Genomic DNA, 11,675 nt, shown 5'->3' on the forward strand with positions numbered 1-11,675 from the left:
ATTAAATATATGTTATATATGGCTGTATGACCTACTAATGGTAAGTGGATGGTGTGTTTGTTCGTATACGGTCCCTTTCCATAAATCACTAGTACTAGTCGTAAACCAGGTGGGTCGGATGTAGTTATGTAACAGATTAACATAACATTTAACAATGGCTGGTGATGCTTCCGTTGAATAGTACACTAATATCAAAACATATTATTCTCATCCAATTTTGTTCTGGATTTATTTGAGGGGGAAGGTTCATGTGTATTTTAATCTTAACATGAGAACGTAAGAAATAATACCAATTTATTAAAAAATGAGTACGTAAGAAATAATACCAACTACAATACCAGTATGCATAAACAATGATTTGTAATAACAAAGAAAAAAACCTAAAAGTTTTAACAAATAATCAAAATCAAGAACAAAATAATAACAACAAATACCAACAAATACTTATAACAGGAAAAGAAAAAATCTAATAATAACAACAAAATATAAATTAGCAAATACTTATAACGTCTCATAATCGAAAATTAGCAAATATAAACAAATAATAACAGCAAACACCTATAAAAATAAACCTAATAATAACAACAAATTTGTTCTCGCTGTTTTCATGTTAAGAATAAAATGTATTTAATCATATTTCTTTATTGGAGTGCCAACGTTTATTCCAATGGCTGAATATTACAATCAATGAAGTACAAACTTACACCAACAGCCCCAACCACTAGTGACACTAAATATCAACTTTCTACCCTTGCTAAAAGATGATCAAACAACTGATTCAACTGGCTTTTCAGCCACACCAGATGGTGTAGCCACTGGTTCCACTTCTTTGGCTTCGGTAGTTGGTGCAACAATATGGTCAACCGCTTCTTTGACTGCACTAGATGGTTCAACCACAGATTCCACCGGCTTTTTGGGTCCACAACTACATGGTGATGCTTCCGTTGGCCAAAATTCGGTCTTCTTGCCAGTCTTGGAAACAGTCTGTAAAACTGCATTTGCCTCGATGTTTCCTTTAACTGTTACCTTTTTTTGCTCGAGATCAATATCAAAAGTTTCCACCCTTAAACGATGATTTCAAACACTAATAACGTGTTAAAATATATATTCTTAAATTTGGAAAAGAGATTCCTTTTTCTAGTTCACCTAACTCGTATTCGAAGACATAAATTCAATTTTATGGATATATATAGTACTTATGTTGGTTCGGTATTCAATTTTTATCGAAGACATAGATTACACTAAAGTGATTGCATGCACTCAAAGTGACATGCCATAATTCGCTTATAAGAAATAGAAATCAACGGAATATAAACGAAATGTATATATTAAGTTCCATGTAGAAATATATATATATATATATATGGTGGGGTTAAAATAAGAAGTGGAGTTTGTCTAAGAAGTGTAAGAAGTAATCTGGTGCGTTAGATATGTTGATCTGATGGTGGATATTGTTAGTGTGTTTTTTGTTCGGTGTGTTTTATTTTGTTAGTTCGGTGTGTTTTTTGTTCGGTGTGTTTTGTTTTTTTAAGGGTAAAAACCACTTCTGAGGATAGTTTTACTTCTTATTTTAACCTTGCTCTATATATATATACTTGCGGATTCACGAGGATAGAAAGATGAACCACAAACCTTCCATGTTACTAAGAACCCTCTTCACAGCACCAGCACAGCCTCCACATGACATAGCCACTTTGAGACAACAGTCTAAATTAATGCAACCAATTATCATATTAATATTAGTAAAATAACATACATATATAACCGTTGATTTAACTTTGAGAAAAACAAGTTATGATCTACATTTAACCAATCAATAAATAACTTATAAGTTATAATCAAACAGCATTACTCGTATTGGGAAAACGGAAGATAAGTACGCACCTGAGACATTGTTGATTCGTTGAACGAGTTTGATGTAATTGTTTAGGGATCTAAGGCAAATTCATGGATTTAAATAAGGGCGAAAAGAGAGATTAAATGCGTTTTAATTAGTTTGGTGGGCATCAGATCCCACAAAGCTCGTGCAAGACAAAACTCAGTACAAATGTACAAACGTACAAAGGCTCCCAAGAATTCTTGTAGTACAACGTACTCAAGATTTTGGTGGTTGTTTTTGGACCCACATACCACCAAATTAATTTGTGAAATGTGATCTATGCGTGGATGATAAGATATATATGCTCCACATGACATAACCGTACTTTACTCACAAGTTGGATTATTTTGGCTTACCATATTATGGTCCAAAGGATTAATGTGTAAATACTTGTTAGATAATGCATGGTACTAGTGCACCACACAAATTGACTCTTCTCAAGATGGGTGGTTTATTATAGTGTAATTTTACTAATCTTTTTTGTTTTTATGACAAACGTATTCTGTTTAAAATAGCAACATAGTTTCCCTTCGGTCCCAAATCCGATTACCTGGCCGTAATAAGACATGGAGCCTCGACTGCCTCGTGTAGGATTACGTACCATCAGATGATGTCCTAAGTAGGACGAGGTAAAATTCAACAACTCGGTCTATGGTTACATTAAGCTACTGTTTTTGCGGGTTGACTTATGTTAGCCGGATGTGGTGACATTGCATCCCATGAATTTTTCTTTAGTTTTAGTGTATATGTGATTTTATCCCGGCCGACTTCTAATATGAAGTCAACCCATGAAATTTTGACACCGGTCACTAGTAGAGAAATATCTCTTTTTGGGAGGTGAAAATAAGAAAAATGTCAAATTATACATATAAACATATTATAAACTAGCTAACTACATGAGGTGCATAAATCGGGTTTTTCAAATACCCGTATGGAACCGGGTTTATGTATGATAGGGTATTAGAAAATCGGGTATTGGTAAAAACCTGGTCGGGTTCGGGTCCGGGTATTTGCCTCTAAAAACCATACTTTATGCATCGGGTTCAGGTAGGGTATAGAACCGGGTATTTGTATACTCTATTTTCGGGTATTGAAAAACCCTATTTGTGGTTTTTTTCCGGGTATTTTTCGAGTATAGATTGGATTTTTTAAAAGTTGCACTTTTTAGGGGTATTTTTAAGGTATTTTTCAAGTATGCATCGGGTATTTGAAATAACCGGTTTCGGGTATTGGAAAAACCTGGTTCCGGGTATGGAACCGGTTCGGGTTTTCAGGTATTACGGGGTACAAATCGGGTCCTGTTCGGGTTCGGGTTTTAGTGCCGAAATGCATACCCTATCCGTATCCTACGGGTAGGGTCGGGTACGGGTTCGGGTATTAAAAACCCGGGTGTTAAAAAACCGGTTCTGGGTTTTTATTTCGGGTCCGATTTCAGGTTCGGGTTTTTTATATACCTCTAAACATGTATACAAGTAAGCCCATTTTATGCAGTTAAACAAAGAAAGCCCATTTCAATCTAAACTCATCAAGATATCCACAATTAAAACCAAATACCCACGACCATTTTAAACAATCAAGCCCAAACATCATTTAGTCACACATTATCTATATGTATACTATATTTAAAAAGAATGACAAGGACCTCTCAAATTTTGAGAGGTCCAATAAACATTGCATAATATACAACAAATAATGTATTAAAATATAAGAGTTTGGGGCAATTTTGTCTTTACGCACATCATAGGTTAAATTCATTTTCTTGAAAATAGTTACAATGTTAATCCTTTAACTTTGGTTAAATTTTGTTAGTTTGAATAATAATTACACATTATCTCTTATTCTAAAGAAGTCACCCCCACGACTTTTAAATGACCATAACGTTTTCACACGTTAATATTCTTTTTAAACAGTTACACCGTAAATACAAGCATTTTAGTTACAATTTTAATCCTTTAACTTTGGTTAGTTTGAATAATAATTACACAATTACCCATTATTCTAAAGAAACCACCCCCACGACTTTTAAATGACCATAACGTTTTCACACGTTAATATTTTTTTAAACAATTACACCGTAAAAACAAGAATTTTATTCTCGAGTATATTATTGTTATAGTTTATTAATTTTAATAAACTACCATGTTATGTGATTACATGTTAAGACCGACATGTAGTGCTGATGATGAGATTCTCGGTGACGGTGCGCCTCCCGAATGGGCGTTGTTGCTTGTCGGATGTCTTTTAGGGCTTGCCACTGGTTTATGTGTCGCTGCGTTTAATCGCGAGGTGAGTTGTTAAGTTTTTGAATAATTGATAGGTCCTCTGTTAAATGCATATAGATATTGTCTTTTACGGATCTGAATTGGTTGAACCTATGATTAGTGCCTGAATCTTATGCTTAAATTGGTTGTTAACTAATATACTGTAGAGGACTAGAGATTGAAATGTTTAAATGTGTGGTAGGTGTTGAATTTATATAGATATGGATTAGTTGAACCTGTAGTTAGTGGTTGAACTTTATGGTTAAAGTAGTTGTTATCGAATTATTTAGGGTTCAAATAATCACTGAATATGTATGCTGTCAAAAGCCTTTCGGGTGCGTGCCTTGATTGGGGCCAGATTCCAGCCAGTTTTGGGTCTGATTCCTGGACAATTCCTGAAAGTTTCAGCAAAATCTTGCAAATTTTAGGAAAATTGGTCTGGAAGATCAAAAAATGGTTGGAACCAGCCTAAACTATCCCCAAAATCCCTGAAAAACATGTTTAAAACCCCCCAAAAAATGGTATGTTTATGCTATGCACCTTGTTTATCTCGGGTCCTTGCTTTTTAAGCGCCTCGTGCCTAGGCTTAAGGCTCACCCTTAGTGGCTTGCGTCTTTAACGATTATGATTCCAACAATATTGCATACAGTCTATATTATTACAATTGATAATCTGATTCTAATTTATATATCTACAATTACAAGGGTCGGTGGGCATAAGTGGTAGTATGTTATTCTCTTGAATTTGTAACCTCAAGCACGTGTCCCACTACCGCTAAATTCTGAATTCAGTTGGCACTTCACCCCCATTTCCGGCTCACTTTCATGATTTCATCCATCACCGCGTTCAAAAACAATACACCTTGGCGGTGCAGGTCTTCTTCGTTGATCGTCTTCGTCTTGGTGGAGATGAGGCGTGCGGCGGGTGGCAATAAGCGAAAACGGAAGCTCAGTGACAATCTCAAGTCCTTATCAGTGAATGCTTAAGCTAAGTTTGTAGCTTCTATAATCGTTGTTCGTTCTCATTTATACTGTCGCCATAAAGCTGATTTTAGGTTTACTTTGAAATTCAACATTCGGTATGATTTTTAACTGGTTTGTTTTCTTCTTAATCTCTGTTATAATGAGTTAATTTCTTGATTTCAGGTTAAATTTTTATTTTGATATTAGGTTTGATTTAGAGACGGTAGAGTAGAATTGTTTTTTTTTATGATATATGATAACAACTTGGAGTCAGATTCTTAAAACATACCATTAAGCATATTTATATTTATATTTAATAATAATAATAGCCCTGTTGTGCACAGTTCCTCTTGGAGGTTTCAAATTGGTAGAATATTTGGAAGTTACAGTAGTGTCGAGTTATGTGATTACAATGGTTAGTATAGGATAATTGCATAGTTTGGATATTTGGTTTGGATCTTTTGTGAAATGGTTTAATTAATATATAGTTCTTATGTTTATATACAGGATCACCTGCAGGGAGGACAAGGGAATTTTGTACAACAGTGTGTATTTTATGCAGCTTCTAGTCATGGATGGTAAGCTAATTGTGTTTTTCAACCTTGTCATGGCAACTTTCATTTGAGAATCTTATTTCTTAGTTTTATGACTTTTATCATCTTTGTGTAACGCGCTTTAAACTGTATTCAGGAATAGATGGTTGATAAGCAATATGCCAATATGTCCTAATTTTTTAGCTGCTATTATTTTTATTTTCCCATGAAATTTGGTTTGTGATGACTGTTTGCTTCTAGTATATGTTTTGCCATAGGTTGTGCAAGTTCGTTAAGAGAGCTGGACGAGTGGAATGAGAGAGAGAGGCTCGCTCGAGAAAAAAAGATTAGTAGCCCCCTAGAACCTGGTAGCATATTATCATTATGCTTATGGCAGCGATAATATGATGAAGATCATGAAGATGGTCCTTTTGATGAAGATCATGAAGAAATTCCGGCTACAAATCGTACGGCTGATGATAATATGCTTATGGCAGCGATAAGAGATGCTATTGCGCAAGAAATAATGGAATCGCAAAGCGGAATGTAGTATGACATTATTTTGTTATTATTGTGTATTTTTGATGTTTTTTTAACATCTCGAATGTAGTATTATTATGGTTTAATCAAAAAAATATATGTAAACAAATTTTATGATGTATATTTTGTAATTTCTTTTTCAATATGCTAGAGATGAAAAAAGTATAAAATGGTATAAATAAGCAATTCCAAACACTTTTTAAAAATAACTTATTCACTTGTATAAAAATGTCCTTTTTGGTCATTTTACATCAATAAGTTAAATCAAACACTTTTTTAAAACTCCTTATCAAATAGTCACAATACCTTTTCTACTTATCACAAAAAGTTCCTTTTACCTTAAATAAGGAATCCCAAACACACCCTTCATCTACCAGAAGGCTTTGAACACCGGTCGATTTCAGGCGATGTCACTGATTGTTAGGTTTAGCAATTTCCATTAATTTATTTGATGGTGTTTGAGGTTAAATAGAGTTCAATTGCGGCATATGTCTCCCTGATTAGATTTATGTTTCCAGTTAATTATGTTTTTCAATTTTGCAGTTGCTTAATTTGTAACATTATACTATTTTGTAAAATGTTTTTATGGATTTGTGATATTAGGCCAGGTGCTTCATGGTGGGTGCAGTTATTCTTCCTGGTCTTGCTGTTTTGAGACTGATAAAGTTATAAGAGCTTTACCAGTAAATGAAGTAGAAGTTAAAGGTACATAGATTTTAAAGGTAATATATGGAATCGAGCAAGTAGGATAGATGTACCTGATCTTCACCTTCAAAGGCAAGACTTTATGTTATAAACTTTGTATTTTGTTAGTAATCAAGTTTGATGCAAAACTTTTAACAAATAAACTCTTCTTCTCCATGAAAAATTACTTTTAGTTTCTTTAAAAGTTACCGGAAACCAAATACGGCAGTCAAACCGGTTCCGGATATGGTCAACAAAAGTCAAACTGGTTCTGGGTATAGTTGGGTATTTTGACCGGTTCCTCCGGGTTTTTTTTCGGGTTTTCACCAGGTATTTCCGGTTCCGGGTTGGGTTCGGACCTGACCTTTTTGTGCACCTCTACCTGCAACACCATCAATCACAAAGCCAGAGTCTCACACACTAGGAACAAAAAAACAACTCACATTTGAGGGTCCATGTATAAAGCTTCAAAATATATAGCAACTAAATAATCCAACTGATAACAGAATAGTAAACACATTTGCAGGTATAAGCGATAGTGCGACATGAGAGAGGTCCAGATATTCCAAACTAGCAATCCGCACAAAACAAAGGACCCGCATATTAGTTTCAAAAGTGGAATCTCTACGAAGAAGTAAACATCTTTTGTATGCACAGTATTCAAAATTTGAAAATATTTATGTAGATATAATGACCTAGAGCTTTTGTAAGAAACAATTAACGAGTGCTACTACTATGGAAATCTATAACTGAATAAAACGATAGAAAACACATAACTTAGCCTCGGCGCAACGCTCCGGGGCATCTACTAGTCTCAAAGATAAGAAAGCTAAAGTTAAATAGGTTAAATATATACATTATTTAAACTATAAGGGTAAAATCGAAAACTGAGAGAATATGAAAGTGTGTTCAGTTCGTTGTTGATATGGCGGGAATCCAATCAGTACTGGATCGGTTTGTGACTGCGCCGGAACTCGTTTATTATTTAAAAATGTACTACTTGTGAAGACCCGGGCGTTGCGCCGGATCTGTTAGACTGAAAAGGGTGTTTTGGTCTAAATCATAATTTTGACTGTAACTGAACTTTTAGTATAAAATTGTCAAACTAGTTGTTAATTGGTAGACTATTTTTTTAATCAATTCCTAATCTGCATCCTGCTACTTGAAACTCAATTTTGACTTTGAATTTAATTTGAAACTGGTGTTTGTATATGCAATTTTGCAATAAAACTCTTTTTTATCTCCAAACTAACCTTTCTTCAAATTCACTTCAACTTTGACTGTTAATCCATTAGTTTCGCCGAATGTAATCATACCCGGATATAATGTTGCACCGGTAGGGCGAAGGATGGCTAAAATGACAATTTGGTGTAGACGTGTTATAGCCCGAAACTTATTCAGGGTAGCCCAAAAATGACATGCACCGTTTCTTCATGTTCAGCCCAGAAAAACCTATCCATCACTGTTAAATGTTGTTTGGCATTTCTCTAGTTTACGTTTTTTGTTTATCTGCACAATTCCAAGTTTAAAAAGACAGACAATGTTCCTTGATTGTACCAATTGGATAAACAAAATTCAAATGTTAAAACAAAAAGAAGCAATTAAAAGCAACATGTTTGGAGTATTATACCGGAGCATTCATTGGGTAAGGCCTAGCTATTAAACTAGCACGAAGTTAGAAAAAGAATATGTATATATCAGATTTGAAATGTGTTTGTAAATGAAAGCATAAAAACATATTATCAAGTTAGAAAGCCAAAAACAAACATATCAGATTGCATGTTCAAAACAAAGCAGAATATTTCACGTGGTGAAAAAACATGTAATACAGTACTAAATTAAAAAGATTCATATCCAACAAATTCCCATTATGTTCCCCTTTTATGCTTACAAGACCTCATCCTTGTTCTTAATTCTCTTCCTCTTTCTTGTGTCGCCCTTGACACCGCTTTCAACACTCTTATTAGGTTCCTCCCCCCTGCTTCATTATACAAATAGAAAACTAGGACAATTTAGTATCAATATGTGTGTGTATGAGAGAGAGAGAGAGAGAGAGAGAGCATGCACGCATGTTTGCATAAAATTAAAATAAATTAAAGACATTTAGATCGAACCTTGGTATTCCTCTTTTGTCCATTTTTATTAACATGGACATGGGAGATACGAGGCTTTTGACAAATACACTATCACAAATAATGTCCCCATCGTTGGGCACATGTCTACCATCATTATGAATGTAAGTTTTTATTTCTGAACCCACCTCAGTTGTCAAGAGGTGTGCAATATCATAATTGCTCTTACACTGATCTATATTATATGGTTCCCACTCATTGTTTTTCATTACCAATTTCTTACTTGTAGAGGGGGAACAATATGTATATATGCATAGACATTCTTCTATAATCCCGAGTCTATGACAACAAGAACAATCATATAGAAGGTCTAGTGGTACAGGAATTTCTTTAAATTCCTCGGTAGATAAATCTAGAGAAATAATTACTTTCTTCCTATTTTTATGGGTCATAATCTAGTGTATTGCTCCACCACATAAGATACCAGATGTATTCATATAACTATCAAATATATCCACATAAATCTTATACTTTACTTGTCCAATAACTTTCCAAGTATTTGATTTCAACGTGAGGACATGAAAAACTGTCTCATGTTTTTTCTTGAACCCTGCTATAATCTTGTAATCATCTGCAAATGAATCATAACCAAAGCCCCAACATTCATCTTTATCCCTGATCCTTAAACGTTTGTGCGTAAAAGGCGGCGTTGGGAGTTTCTTTTCCTCTCTAGTGGAAGGATTGGTTATTACAAATTCAACATCTCTAGGAGAAACACATACTAGGCCATTACAGGAGCCAACAATACGAGTTTGATTTCCGTAAAACGAACTAAATTCATCTCTTGTGAAAGAAACACGGATCCTTCTATGTTCAAATTCATGATTGTCACGATCACTCTTGTAAGCATGGTTCAAGTGAGCTTTAACAAAACGAGAACCGGATATAAAAGATTGCCATGACTTACAAACGCTCTTGCATCGGATTAGATCTTTCACATCCAATCGCACCAGGATATTCTCAAGCACATCAAACGCAAGCTCTGCCATTGGAACCCAGTAACAGAAGTTTGTGTTTAGGGTTAATAATAATATTACTCCACATTGAATAAGTATCATCGTCGACAAGGTAAGTTGTTTGGTTGGGCCAGGCCTAACTACTTTTAAGGTGAAATCGTATACTTTTTTTATAATATTGGATTCTTGGGCCTTGTCTCTAGAATACATGCATGTGGATTTTAAGCCTACAAAAGGTTGTCATATATCCAGGCTATACGTCAATGAGTAATTTACATTGATTGAAATAAAAAAAAAGTAGCTTAAAAACGTATGTTCCTTAAAACTTAAAATATAAGAATAAAACCAAAACTTAAAATTAAATAGGTTAAGAATGTATATTATTGATTGAAAGTATAAGAGAAAAATAGAAAACCGAGAAAGGGTATCGAAACATGTTTGGTTCTTTGTTGATGTGGCGGGAATCTAGACTATCTAGTCGGCATTAGTTTAGTTCGTTAGAACACCAAAACTCGTTTTTAATCATTAAAAACCAAACCTAATAAAAAAATGGTAGTGTTGCATTTTTTTTATCAAATGCGCCCAACTCACAATTTGACTTCTCTGTCGAGACGCCAACTATCGTTGGTTGTCTACAAAAGGTTTTATCAAACATTTGAGCAAATCTACACAGGTGGTAAGGCTGCATACATCGGATCGACTCTGGGCAAACACGGGAGCCTAGTGCATCAGATATGCCAAATCAATTGTGCTAGATCATAATCTAGGCAACAAAACCGCCAGTTGCTAGATTATCTAAGTGAAGAAACACGGATCCGTTCCCCGGGTATGGGTCCTGGATCCAATGAGTCCACAGGGTAAAATACGATAACTACTAACACAGTATGAGCACAACTTCCTGAAGTCCAATGACCGGAACCTGCAAAACAGACACCGTGAGTCTCGTTACAGGAAGGACAAGAGGGGGGGGGGGGTCTTCCTGTAACCACCCTCCGGCGTGAGAATCAGTATCGTTCGTAAAGGAGAAAGTACTGAAGTATACACACTAAGTGTAATCAGAGTATGAGTTAGTCAGAGTGAATGTGAATGAATGAATACCTCATGCAGGTTGACAAGATATTTATAGCCAAAGGATGTAGGAAGGTGATTGGGCCAGCTATCCTCTTCTAGAAGATTCTGATAACTGCCTAACTGCCTGGACGCGTGTCCCTTTGTGATAGGTTGAGCTATATGTCCCATGTGCATGGGTATAACAACCTGGACATGTGTCGCCTTATGATAGGATGGACCATACCCTGGCCACGTGCACGGTTATAACAACCTGGCCAGGTGTCCTTTGCTCATTGGCTGGCGAGTCACGTATTCTTCAAGTAACAATCGTGAATACTCTTCTAAAGGGTAGTTAGTTCAAGACAGCTGTCCAGTTGACATTGCATTCCGGTCATTTTGGCGGACATGTGTCCTATCTCGCGGATGACTTCTGAGGGTGCCTGGATGCTTCCGCGTATGGTGTGAGGATGTTCTTCCTCTACCGTGTTATGCGGATGATCCGTATATCCCGCAGGTGGTGTATAAGGGGTTTCTCTAAGACCCGCGGGTGGTACTTAAGGGAATTTGGGTCTTTTTGGTACCCTACCTCGATAATCTAGCCAAATCAATTGTGCTAGATCATAATCTAGGCAACAAAACCGCCAGTTGCTAGATTATCTAAGTTCATAGAATTAGCAG

The 11,675-nt window shown here is 35.5% G+C and overlaps 1 long non-coding RNA gene and 1 pseudogene across 1 annotated transcript; one reads left to right on the forward strand and one right to left on the reverse strand.

Moving 5' to 3' along the window:
- Positions 1 to 5,371: 5,371 nt before the first annotated feature.
- On the forward strand, positions 5,372 to 6,021 carry LOC143577252 (uncharacterized). The gene is made up of 3 exons (XR_013143085.1): positions 5,372 to 5,517; positions 5,610 to 5,680; positions 5,914 to 6,021. It is a non-coding gene; the product is annotated as an uncharacterized LOC143577252 (long non-coding RNA).
- Positions 6,022 to 8,727: 2,706 nt separating this feature from the next.
- On the reverse strand, positions 8,728 to 9,983 carry LOC143577233 (F-box/kelch-repeat protein At3g06240-like; annotated as a pseudogene).
- Between the last annotated feature and the right edge of the window lie 1,692 nt (positions 9,984 to 11,675).

This window comes from Bidens hawaiensis, unplaced genomic scaffold (genome assembly GCF_021521415.1).
Source record: "Bidens hawaiensis isolate Kalapana, Puna unplaced genomic scaffold, B.hawaiensis_p1.1 tig00028495_1, whole genome shotgun sequence".
NCBI classification, from domain to species: domain Eukaryota; kingdom Viridiplantae; phylum Streptophyta; class Magnoliopsida; order Asterales; family Asteraceae; genus Bidens; species Bidens hawaiensis.